The sequence below is a fragment of the Canis lupus genome, chromosome 19 (assembly GCF_011100685.1).
Source record: "Canis lupus familiaris isolate Mischka breed German Shepherd chromosome 19, alternate assembly UU_Cfam_GSD_1.0, whole genome shotgun sequence".
Lineage (NCBI taxonomy): Eukaryota > Metazoa > Chordata > Mammalia > Carnivora > Canidae > Canis > Canis lupus.
In genome coordinates, this window is record NC_049240.1 from 36,126,856 (window position 1) to 36,140,732 (window position 13,877).

At 35.8% G+C, this 13,877-nt stretch overlaps 1 protein-coding gene across 2 annotated transcripts in view; it reads right to left on the bottom strand.

Moving 5' to 3' along the window:
• Window positions 1–13,877, bottom strand: part of DPP10 (dipeptidyl peptidase like 10) — a 1,276,525-nt gene that overhangs the window by 1,229,083 nt on the left and 33,565 nt on the right. The gene's annotated exons all lie outside the window — the stretch shown is intronic.

Below are 13,877 nucleotides of genomic sequence, written 5' to 3' on the forward strand. Positions count from 1 at the left end.
AAAACAATAAAAGTTTAAAGCCACTTTTGCAACCATTTCAAAATGTGAATAGTTGAAATTATGTTTGAAGACTGTATGTAACTTTCGGAATTCGGTAATTATTACTTGAGCAAATGAAGACTTTATGGGGATAACATATATAGCATCTTCCTACTAAAGAACCCCAATATATCTGTGATTCATTTATCAAGAATAAATCTCTTCTGTTTGCTAGTGCATGTAAAACATTTCCTGCTCTTAATAATTTTTCTACTAATCTAGAAGTTACATATCATTGCTATTACCATTTTTCTTATTGGATTTTGATATTTAAAATATATGTAATATTAATTCTCTAGATTTCCATCTCTTGATTTATTTATACTAGTAGCTTTTGATGATTAGTCAAAGTCTATTTGAGAGAATTTGATAGTAATTATTGTTTGTACAAATTTTTATTTCTGATAAAAATAATTGAATCTATTTTTTTAATTGAGTCATTATAGAAATGGTAGGCCTTTAACACTTAAAAATCACATTTTATAAAGTTTTAAATTTTTGTTATTAAATGAAACTTAACAGTCTAATAACCAGAAAATCAATTCTCTGAAGCTATAATGATCATCATTTCTCTTGAGAACTTTATACTTAAACGGATTTAATTTTTATTTGACGTTTATTTTCCTCACCATAATTGGATGCTTTTGATTAAAGCTGAAGTCATCAGATTTATAAGACAAAGAATTCACCACAAAAGAAGCTGCATGAATAATTGGGCAACATGAGGGTTTTCTCAAATTTCTATTTATGTGTCTAATACTTTCCTTCTTCAAAATTTATGACACATTTGCATGGAAAGTTATTAAGCAAATTACTACAAACAAATGGTGGTTGCTGGGAGTGGGGGAGAAATGGCAAGATTTTGGTTAAAGGGTAAAAACTGGGATCCCTGGGTGGCACAGCAGTTTGGCGCCTGCCTTTGGCCCAAAGCGCAATCCTGGAGACCCAGGATTGAATCCCACGTCGGGCTCCGGGTGCATGGAGCCTGCTTCTCCCTCTGCCTATGTCTCTGCCTCTCTCTCTCTCTCTCTCTCTGTGACTATCATAAATAAATAAAAATTTAAAAAAAATTAAATAAAAAAAATAAAAATAAAGGGTAAAAACTTTCTGTTACAAGATAAGTAAGTTCTTGAGATCTGATGTATGGCATGATGATTATATTTAATAAAACTGTACTGGTACCTACTTACAATACAGGACAATATTTGAACTTTGTGTGCAAAGGCAATATATGAAATAAAGTTTTTCTGAGATTTTTTACAACAGTAGTAGGCAGAAGTCAAGAAACTAGTCATAAGAGCACAGCATTACCACCAAATACAAAGTACTTCTAAAGTCTGGTTTCAAAAAGTAACATCAAAAAATTAAAAATAGAACTACCATATGATCCAACAATCCCATTTCTGGGTATATATCCAGAGGAAATCAAAGATTACCTCAAAAACCTCAGAGATTTCTGCATTCCTATGTTTACTGTAGCATTATTTACAATAGCCAAAATACGGAAACAACCGAAGTATTTGCTGATGAACAGATAATAAAAAAACCCAGCATATTATTCAGCCATAAAAGAGAAGGAAATCTTGCGTTTGTGACAACATGGATGAACCTGCAGCATATTACACTAAATGAAATAAACCAGACAGAAAGACCAATATTGTATGCCCTCATTTATTTTTTTTTAAATTTTTATTTATTTATGATAGTCACACAGAGAGAGAGAGAGAGGCAGAGACACAGGCAGAGGGAGAAGCAGGCTCCATGCACCGGGAGCCCGACATGGGATTCGATCCCGGGTCTCCAGGATCGCGCCCTGGGCCAAAGGCAGGCGCCAAACCGCTGCGCCACCCAGGGATCCCTGTATGCCCTCCTTTATATGTGGAATCTAAAAAGGTCAAACTCATAGAACTGTAGAGTAAAATGACAGTGGCTAAGGGTTAAGGGGTGAAGGGGTGGGGAGTGAGAATGGAAAGATGTTGGTCAAAGGATACAAACTTTCCATTATAAGATGAATCATTTCTAGATATCTAATGTACAGTTTGGAGATTATAGTTAATAATACTGTATCATGTACTTTCAGTTTTCTAAGAGAGTAGTTCTTAAGTCTTCTTAACACACACAAGAAGAGGTGGTGGATAATTAACTTGATTATGCTAATTATTTCATAATAGTGCATACCTTTAAAAATTACATTGCATAACCTAAATACAATGTTTTGTCAATCATATCTCCATAAAACTGAGGGCGTGGGGAAAAGTGACTTCCTTCTCACATTTTTGAGCACTGGAATGAACTTAGACAAAAATGCAGAGCGTATTTAAAATCATATTATTTACTGGCAAAAATGTATAGGTTCAAAAGATAACTCAAATTATCTGTGTTGTTTTGTGGTCTTCCTATATTATGTTACATATTTATTTGAGTGTTCTCTGATTGTATTTATGTACCTTTGAAGCTCTAACAAATACCATATGAATAACCCAGGGCCCTTGTTAAAATGCAGCTTCCAATTCAGGAGATCTCGGGTGGAACCAAAGAGTCTATATTTTTAACAAACTCCTACATGATCAGGCTACTGGCAGACCTATGACCACATACTGACTCCTGTGTTACTAGCTGTAGGCTAAACAAAACAAAACAAAACAAAAAACCTGTAGCGGCAGGTTAAAAAAAAAAAGAAAAAAAAACATGGGAACACCTGTGTGGCTCAGTTGGCTAAACTGTGAACTTTTGATTTTGGCTTTGGTCATGATCCCAGAATCCTGGGATCAAGCCCCACATCAGGCTGCAGGTACTGCAGGGAGTCTGCTTGAGGATTCTCTCTCTCCCTGTCCCTCCTCCAACTCACATGTATAATAATCTTTAAAAAAATAAAGCAAGCATGGATTTTTACATCCTCCTATTACAGAACTTAAAAATAGCCAATTGGAACTGATTAACAAGCAATAAAACTAGTTACACAACTAGATGGCTCCTCCATTCAGAACTTGGTTATATCAGGAGAGTCCTCAAGCTCTCCAGATCTAAGTTCCCCCTACCTTCAGATTCATTTTGGTTCCATGATTCTAAAGGCAAAGTGATGTAAATCTAACTGAAAGTGCACAGCGGGTTGTTGAGCAACCCCAGGAGAGTCAGAGTAGTTGGGTACACCTCGAGTTAGATGCGGGCTTTGAACTGGAGTGGGACACTGAGCAAGCTGATAAATTCTCCGTGGCATTATTGGAATCTATGGTATTCAGCGTGGAAGTCATTCTTTGAACTTCTATAACACTATGACTCTCATAGTATTGGCCTTGGTCAGAAGGAACAGAAGAGAATATCCAGCCTAACAGATTGATACAAACCACTCAGACTCAAAGTCCCCAGGGATTAGGCAACTAAAGCAAATGCCTAAGGGTGACCCCAGGCAAGAGGGCTGATGGGGACTGTGAAAAAATGAAAGTGCTGCTACTTGGCTCCAGACAATTTTGCAACATAGAAATACATTGCACACAAGCAAATACTCATATTTTTTCAGGGGGCCAAGGGTAAGCCACTCCCAAATGTGCCACTTTGGCATATTGATTATTTCAAATAAAAGTATTTAAGAGACAGCCCGTGCATGAAGGACACTCAATCTCAGCTCTGTCCCCCTGAACGCAGGAAATATATCTCTCGTGTGAAAGGTACTCTCCCTGTACCAGGAGGTAAAGATACATCCTCATCACCAAAGATGAGAAATTCAGGGCAGAAAAAGCTATTGTTATTTTACTAATTTACTACCCAGATCAAATTTTGTTTAGAATTTCTTACTAATTGAAGCTCTCAAAGTTAAGTTTTATTGGTCCTGTCAATTCTTCATTGATTTATTGTCTCTTTGTCTAAAAGGTACAAAATCTGCTTTCCTTGAGTTTCTTTAGGTCTCAGTTTCATTATTGGGTCTCCCGTGTACATGTAGTAAAACTTTGGGTTTTTTCTCCTGTTCACCTGTCTCATATAAAGTTAATACTAAGTCCAGCTGGAAGACTTTGAAGGGTAGAGGAAGAATTTTTCTTTCCCTGCACAAGTTTGTAAGCTCTAGAAGAAGAATCAGATTCCATGTGTAGCCATAATGGCTTGTAATCAAATCTAAGTTGCCCCCAAGTATGAGTATCCTTTTTTTTCCTACCATAAAGAGGTAACAGCTGCCTGAAATATTCTTAGTCAACATTTCTTTCTTTTTCTTTTCAAAGGTCTTGCTTACTGCAAGATCCTTGTGGCTAATGACAGGCTGTGAATTCTTCAAGTATAGACTGTTCTCTTCAACTCTGTCAGAGGCTACCTATTGTCTGAGAACCACTTTAGGGTTTAATATGGTTACTGTTAGTATCTTGTTCTTTTGGGGCAGGGGGGAAGAAAGCCTGATTACTGTTATTTATGAAGGAAGGATTCAAGGCACTTGCTTCAAAGTGGTAGCTAAATTATGGGGCTATTGAATCTTTTCAATTATGTCCAATAGTAGTGAAAAAAATCATCTGCTCATATTGCAGATGTGCAACGAGGTCTCTCCTTTTCCACACAAACTTACCTCTACCTTATCTTCTACTCTCTCACTACATCCAACCACTCTGAAGAATGGTTGAGAAAAAACAAGTAAGTCTATTCCTGTCCTATCAAGGGACTCCCTATCTTCTAGTTAAAGACTTTTGCGTTTAAACAAGCTCTGGTGACAACAAAATATTCGATCAATTTCATACCACATCACTTAAATTATTCACCCAACTCTTGGGTTGTGATTGCTAAATAACTATTTGAAAAAAAAATGTCAAAAAATCACCCTCTAGTATAATATATTGTTTGTTAAATTGATTCATAAGCACAATAATTTGTTTGATTAACTTTTCACTTGCAGAGTTGCCAGACTGACTTGTGTGGCCACAGACACACAGTGTTGTGTTGTGGGGTTTTGCTTTACACAGGGAGTGAATCCAGTGACTGACATTATGAGATCCAGGATTCAGGTTACTGAGCAGGAGGTTTGTTTGCCCAGATCTTCAAACCAAAGTCAAAGACACTTACTAGTAATTATATAAAGTTAAGAAAATGCTTTGAACAATAGGCAATTTCTGACAAAATAAAGAGGAAATCTATTTGAAACTCTTGAGCAAGAAAGGAAATTATAACAGTTGAGAGTCTTACAAAAAAAGAAATAATTGATTACTGTCACCTTAGGCTGTTTTACACTCCTTTTTTTTTGGCATACTTTTATCTCTAGTCCACACCCACCAATCGGTTTAGATATAACTACAGAAGCAAATCCACCCAGCCAAGGTTGGCCAACCCTGGTCCAGATCAGAAGTACCCAACTGACCCTTATTCTTGCAAAATAATATGTGACTGTTGTTTTAAGTACTACGTTTTGAGGTAGTTACTAAGCAATAGATAACTGATATCTTTGGCTTCATAAATTTTCATTTCTACTAAAATGGAATTCACAGAGCTTATAAATCTTAAGAATCTATATTCTACTGTATTTTTCCAAGCAGGTAAAAACAGATTCAAATAAACCCACAGATTACAGTGAAAGACCTATTTGGAAAGACCCATTCTTTTTAAGGATCTTCCTTCAAAGAAACAAGAAAAAAACTACACAAACTGAATTAAGTCACAGATTTGTGGTTAGATCCTAGCAAGAGAGAGAAACATTTGTAATTTTCAATAATAGATTCCAAAGATTATGCTGCATATACATTAAACCAATGTTGTTCTAGTTATCAGCACTTATTTATCAATTATGCATAGTAGCTACAATGGATTTCAATAATTACTCAAGATTTACCATTTGGTTTCACGTATTTTTCATAAGCATCTTCCTAGAGCATATACCTGCTGCATACTGCCACTGCCTTAGTATTTAGCAAAGAAATACTGCCTCAGATAAACCTTGAATGTTGTTCTAAAAAGTTAGGTATGTTAGCAATTTGTTAATCAATTTATTTGATAAGGCATGTTACAACTCCTCTACCATTCCATTTTGTTTTACTGGATCAAAGGGCATCACATTTAAATCATAAGGGTATTAAAAAAAAAAAAAGAAAACCTCTGTGTTTACAATGAAATTCTATTTATATATTACATGATAGAGTTTTGCAAAGCTTTAAGAAAGGAGTAAGCAAACTTTTCCTGTAAAGGTCCCAACAGTAGATATTTTAGCCTTTAAAGCCCTAGGGTTTCATCACCACTCTTAGCTCTAAACTGCATTGTAAAATCAGCCATTGACAATAGGTAAATAAATGTGTGTGGCTATGTTTCTACAAACCTGTATTTACAAAAACGGAAGCTGGCCAAACTTGGTCTGCAGGCTATGGTTTGGGGGCCCCAGGCAGAAGGTATTGGTCTATACTTGAATTTATTATTTATTATGTCACAAAGGAGTACGGGGGTTAAAAGAAGACAACAAACGGTCTTTGAAGGTAGATAGGTAGCAGGAAATTAACCATTTTCCTGATAAAATTAAAACTAGTTAATAGAGAATGGAGAGGAAGAAAAAGGGTAAGAAACATGAGAAAGCCAGCTCTAAAGCAGTCATTTTCCTAAGACTGTTCCTCTCTCATGTGTGTCTCATTCCAACATTCACTAGATTTTGAATGTAATTTGGCATAGGCACTCCGCAAAACTGTTGGGCAGTATCCACTAAAGTTGAAGATATGTCTACCTGGTAACTTAGCAATTACAGTCTTAGATACACAACCAACAGAAAAAAAAAAAATACATGTCTACTAAGACATATAAACTACAACATTGATGCTGACACTATTTTTAAAAAAAATTTTTACGGGATCCCTGGGTGGCGCAGAGGTTTGGCGCCTGCCTTTGGCCCAGGGCGTGATCCTGGAGACCCGGGATCGAATCCCACATCGGGCTCCCGGTGCATGGAGCCTGCTTCTCCCTCTGCCTGTGTCTCTGCGCCTCTCTCTCTCTCTGTGACTATCATAAATAAATAAAAATTAAAAAAAAAAAAAATTTAAAAAAAAAAAAAAAATTTTTACTTTGAAATAATGGTAGATTCCCACACAATTGTAAGAAATGATACAGAGAGATCCCATGGCCCCTGTACCCATGTTCCTGCAATTGTAATATCTTGCAAAGTTATGGAATAGTATTATAATTAGTATGTTGACCCTATTATAATCCGCAAATCTTGGTGGATATCTTCAGTTTTACTGGTACTTGAATGTGTTTATGCATGTTGTAAGTGTACTTTGTTCTTTGCAATTCCATTGCATCTGTAGGATCTTGCAGTCACACAGAGTTCAGACTACAAAACAGTGGGGTACCTGGGGGGCTCATTCAGTTAAGCCTGGACTCTCAGTTTCAGCTGCTCAGGTCCTGATGCTCAGGTGAGATGGAGCCCTGAATCGGGCTCTATGCTCAGGAGAGTCAGCTTAAGGCTATCTCTCCGTCTCCCTCTGGCCCTCCCCCCGCCACCCTCATTCCCATGCTCTCTTTAATAAATAAATCTTTTTTAAAAAAAGAATACAAAATAGATCCATCGCCACAAAGGTCCCTCAGGTTACCCATTTATCACCACACCCATTTACTCTTTCCTGCTAACTCCTAGCAAGCGCTCATCTCTTCTCTATTTCAAAATGTTGTCATTTACAAAATGTTATACAAATAAAACCAAACAGTATGTGACTCTTGGGGATTGGCTTTATAATTCTCTGGAGATTAATCCAAGTTGTTACATGTGTATTCCATTTGACTGCTGAGTAGTATTCCGCGGTATGGATATACCACGGTTGTTTAGACATTTCCAGTCTGGGATTATTATGAGTAAAGCTGTTATGAATATTTATGTACAGGTTTTGTGTGTGAACGTAAGTTGTGATTTCTCTAGGATAAATGTCCAAGAGTAAAATTGTGAGTCACATAATAGTTACCTGTTATTTTTTTTAAGAAACTGACAAATATTTTCTAGAGCAGCTGTATCTTTTTTTTTTTTTTTAAGATTTATTTATTGGAGAGAGAGAGCATGCGTGTGCTTGAGTGTGAGGCAGAGGAAAAGGGAGAGAGAAAATCCCCAAGCAAACTCCCCATTGGGTTGCAGAGTCCCAAACAGGGCTCAATCCCACAGGCCTGAGATCATGACCTCAGGAAAAATCAAGAATCAACTACTCCACCAATTGAGCCACCCAAGCACCCCTGGGATGGCTGCACCTTTTAACAGTTTTAACAGTTTTAACAGTTTTGATACAGTTTCTCCACATCCTTACCAGCACTTAGTGCTAGCTCTATTTTTATTTTTGCTATTCTGATAGATGTACAGTGATATTTCATAGCAGTTTTAATCTGCATTTAGTTAATGGTTAATGATGATGAATATGTTCTCATGTGTCTATGTACTGTCTGTATATACTCTTGGGAGAAGTGGTTCTTCATGTCCTTTGCCCATCTGAATTGTTTGTTTTGTACCTTTGACATTTGGGGGGTGTTATATATATACTAAATACCAGTCTTTTGTTGGAAATGTGGCTTGCAAGGCTTTTCTGTTGTTTTTCTCCTAAGTCTGTAACTTGTCTATTTATCCTCTAAACCAAGGTCTTAGAGGAAAAGGTTTTTGTCTGGTTGTTTTAATTTTGATAAGGTCCAATTTATCACTTATTCCTGTGATAGAGTCTAATTTTTGGTACCCAATCTAAGAACTCTTTGCCCTAAATCCTAAAGATGTTCTTTTTTTTTCTTTTAAAAGTTTTATAGTTACATATTTTATATTTAAGTTCATGACCCATTTTGAGTTTTTTATAAAAAGTGACAGGTTGAGGAAGAGGTTCATTTCTTTTTGCCTATAAATGTCTCATGGTCACAGCACTATTTGCTGCAAAGGCTGTCCTTCCTCCATTGAAGTCTCTGCACTTTTGTCAAAAATCAGTTTGGTATATTAGAGTGGTATCATTTCTAGCTTTTCTTTTCTTCTTCATGGATCTATGTATCCTTCCACCAGTATCACACTATCTTGAGTTTTGTGAACTATAGAATAAGCTAACATCAGAAAATGTAACTCCTTATATTTTGTTTTTATTTTTCAAGATCGTTTTAGCTATTCCAGGGCTACCCCTTTCCATATAAAATTTAAAATAAGCTTGTCTGTGTGTAAAACAATAACAGCAAACATAATAACAACAACAAAACTGGGATTTTAATAGAAATTGCATTAAATCTGTAGATCAATTTGAAGAGAATTGACATCTTTATTATTTTGAGTGTTTCAATCTGTGAACATGGTATTATATATCTTCATTTATTTAGGTTTTATTTTCTCTTTTATCGATATTTTGTAATTTTCAGCACACAGATTCTACATATATTTAATGAGCACCTGTATAACCTTTTGAACAATGTAAATGGTATCATGCTTTTAATTTAAATTTCCACATATTCACTCTTAGTTGTAGAAACCAACTTTTTAAAATGCCAGGATCTTGCATCCTGTGATTTTTTTGAATTAACTTTTAGTTCCATAAGGGTTTTGTTTTTGTTTTTTTGTAGAGTCCTTCAGATTTTCTACGCAAGCAATCATGTTAATTGCAAATAGGGACAGTTTTGTTTGTTTGTTTTAATATTTCCAATCTGTGTGCTTTATCTCTCCTACCTACCTTCCTTCCTTTTCTTTTTTTGTTTTAGTTTTTGCCTTGTAGCAGTGGCTAGATTTTTCAATAGTTCATTGAATAAGCATGGTGAGAATGAATATTCATTCCATACTACCAATCTTATGGTAAGACCACTGAATCTTTCATCACTTAGTAGGATGTTAGTTGTAAGTTTTTTATAATGCTCTCTATACATTGACATCATTGTCTTGCAGTAAATGGGCATTATGTCTTGTCAAATTATTTTTCTGGGTCAATTCATACAATCATATGATTTTTCTTTCTCTAGCCTGTTAATATTGTAGATTACATTTATTGATTTTCAAACCAACCATTCATACCTGAAATAAATCCTACTTGTTCATACTCTATCATTCTTCTTACACATTTTTATTCAACTTGCTAATATTTTGCTAACGATTTTTAAGTCTAAGTTCATGAGAGATATTGATCCGTAGCTTTCTTTTTCGTGCTGTCTTTGGTTTGGGTATCAGGGGAACACTGGCCTCATTAGTTGAGTAATAGTAATATTTTTAGTTGACCAAACCTAGATGCTATTCAGTAGCCCATCACCAATAGAAACAATTGTATATTATCATAGTTTATAAAATGTCCTACTATAAAACATTGAGTATAAATGGACCACAACTCCACACAACAATTATTTATCAATCTTATTTAGTGATTCTATAGGATCCTGCTTATAAAAAGAACCAAATAAGGAAATTAAGCTATGATGTTAGCAATCAGAATAGTAGTTAACCTTTTGAGAAGTAATCCCTAAAAGAGAGTAGAGAGGTTCTTTCTAGGGTACTGGTCAGCTTCTATTTCTTTTCCTGCATGTTGATAAGACAAATATGCATATTTGTGAGCAGTTCATTGGGGTAGGTACTTACCTACCCATTCTGTATGTTTGCTACACTTTGGTTAAAAAAGGAAAACAATACTCATCACCAGCCCCACAGAGAACTCCTCTCCTGGCTACTCTCTTTACTGCCTACTTGAATTCCCAGGGACCAGAGCTAGGTGACTTACTACTCATATAAACATAAAGCTGAAAACAGCTATTTTTATACTGTATTTGACAAGGAAGACATTAATTTCACTGTTTTCAAAAAGAGCCACCATCTATTTTTGTTTTTGTTTTTTTAGGTCTTAGGGTTGAACAGCCTCATTGCTGTCCCATGTATAAGCCAGCTAAAAAGTCTGAGAGTCATTCATATTTCTAGCAGAGAGGAAATGGATCAGAAGGTAGTTCTGGCAACTATTTGTATTTGATATTCACTCTTTCATGCTTGCTTTGTACTTGAAGATAGCAATATCACAGAGTATTCTTTTAAAATACTCAGTTAATTAAAAAATAATTTAGCCTTATAGTATCTGTGATTATAGTTATCCATTCTTTAGTGTTTTGTACTTAAGACTGATAAATTAATAGAAGTTTATTAAACACATATTGGAAATGAAAGCCTTGATGAGTAAAGCACATCAAGAATCTGAGAATATCCTGGCTTCAAAACACTAAGCAGGAATAGTAGGTTCCAGTGGTTAGTGTTACTGTCTTATCTCAAGAGAACAAACAATTCACTGAAAACTACTTATATTCAAGAGATTCAAAGTTCTTAAGCCTTCACATACTTAGAAAGACCCCTAACCCTTCTAAATGACTCTGATGGTTTGCAAAGCCATACACTGCAACAAGCATGCAGCACTCTGAGGAACAGGAAAACTTCTTTGAACAAAGTCAATGAACTCCAACTGCAATGTATAGTCAAGTCACCCTTACAAGAAAGAGTTTCTATTGATCCACCCACCTCTCTCACCTTACTTCTCCACTCCTCTATTTCATTTTACAATGTTCAGAGGAGGAAAAGTTGTCAACAGGAAAAGTTACTAAGTGATACCTTGCATTTTCATACTGTCAGCAAAGGAAACTGTGATCTGAATATCACTAGACAGATTAACTAGTGGTGCCTGCCTCTCACTCTTGAACGTCCATGAGAATCAGATGAAGTGGCATTAAAACATGCAGATGCTCAGATCCCAAATCCACAGATTATGATGGGGCCCTAGATTCTGCATTATCAACAATCACATCATATGATTCTGATACACATGATTTGAGGGGGGAAAAGAGAGGGTGGGAGGAAAGACGAGGAAAAGGAGAGGGGAGGGAAGCAAGAAAGAAAGAGACCAAATCAGGCTGAATAAATGAAAATCCCAAGACCGAAGGTTATCTTTACAAGAAAATAAAGCTTGTTGCTTTCAAATACAAATGACAGTAACAGGTGGGTGTAAATAGTGTTGCTATGTACTAGCAATATGAGGCCTGATTTATAAAGTTAAAATATCATTAAATATCCCAGATCACACACTGCCCTCATTCATTCATTCATTAACTATTTATAAAATACCTCTGGACCAAGACTGGGGCATGTGGCGATAAAATGTACCTTAAAAAGCTGACAATGTAATAGGGAAAACATAAAAACAGGCACGCTTGTGGCTGATTTGTGCTATATTTATTTAAGCCTGATTTCTTCTGGACAAACCAACCACTGTCAAAGATCAAGAATCCATGTCCCAGAGAGCCTTGTGTACAAACACCAACCACACTACTGGGGACTCTGGACCCATCTGTGTCCTTGGGGATGCTGGCATGAATGCTTTACAGACTCCTTTCTCCTTCCATGGAATTAAGACTCTTAAAGCTGACCACATATTTTTGGGCCAAAACAGCTAAAACAAAAGCTAAACAAGAGAAAAGAGAAGTTCCTACACACATGGCAAGTCTTTCATGTCCTCTGAGTGACAATGGTTTCTACTCATCTTCAAGAGTCAGAGTGCAGCTGACCCATCTCTCAGGGTCTATAGCTCTTCTGGAGCACAGCCCCAAACAGAACTTGAAACTCTTGAAGAGAATTTCCATATTACAGCTTCCCGTTGGATGGTAGGCAACGCCTTGCAAGTGGAAGGGAAAGCTACTCAGCTAAAAGCTACTTTTCCATTAAAGCCAAAGTTCAGTCCTAGAGCCAAGCATGGTACTTACATGGCACCAGTCTTTCCTGCACCTTATGGTGAACTTCCTCCTTTCTCAGGATACATTCTAGTCCCAAGACAGAAGCCATAATAAGTATCCCTCTGAACATTGGAATTTGAGGTTCCTCCTTAAGAATCTCTCAAGTGTCCTATAGAGCCCTTTATTTACAGGATACCCTGAGGGTTACAGTGGTGAGCGTGTACCAACAAAATCTCGTTCCCACACTTCTAGTCATGATTAGATACAGGATTGATCTGACACAGAAACAGAAGAGGGGCTGTCCAAGCTTTTGTTAACATAACGGGCAAGAGAAACAAATTGTGATTTTATGTTCCTTGTTCTTTTTATTTTGGTTGTCATGTCATAAGCATTTAGTAGAAAAATAATTATAAAATAGTGAAGCACATACAAAATCACAAATCATACTATCAGAATTTTGTGTAGGCCAATGAATATATGTGTGAAAACTCTTCTGAATGTGCATGTGTGTCTATTTTTATAGCTATGTATCATTATTTTTTCTATGTATTATATGTATATTTTAACAACTAAATTTCAGTATTTATTATTAATTTGAAAACTGCTTTTCACTTAATGTATCATGACACCTTTCCATTTCAAAAAAGTTATAGAGTTACCATCAATTGTAAGACTAAATTATGCCTATTGCACAGATTTATCATATTTTACCTAACAAATTCTCTAATATTCCACATCTGGGGCTGTTTGTAATTTTTCTCTGCTATAAGAAATCCTATACATTTTAATGACATTTCTGAGAGCCTCTGATGAATTCACTTTCACCTACATCTGTGAATCTTTGCAATCATTTCATTAGGTTCCTAAACTAAAAATGACAACTTTTTACCTTAATGGAAATAATTAAGTGCTTACATTAGCATTATAGGAAAAGCAAGCCACTTTAGCTGAATAGATTTGACGATAACTGGGGTCAAATAAGTATTTTGAAGGTTTAACATTAGTTTAAACAAAGTTTCCAAATTAATGCATTTGTCCAAAAAAGTAGGAATATACTCTTGTCGCAAACTAAGCACTTTTTCCTGGGGAAGCATTATTATTGATAATTAGAATTTTGTTAGTCATAGAAAAGTAAATAATTATAGTAACAGTGACTGTCGTACACCTAACACTGCACTTGCTTCATTAAATCATCTTCTTATGTTACTTTT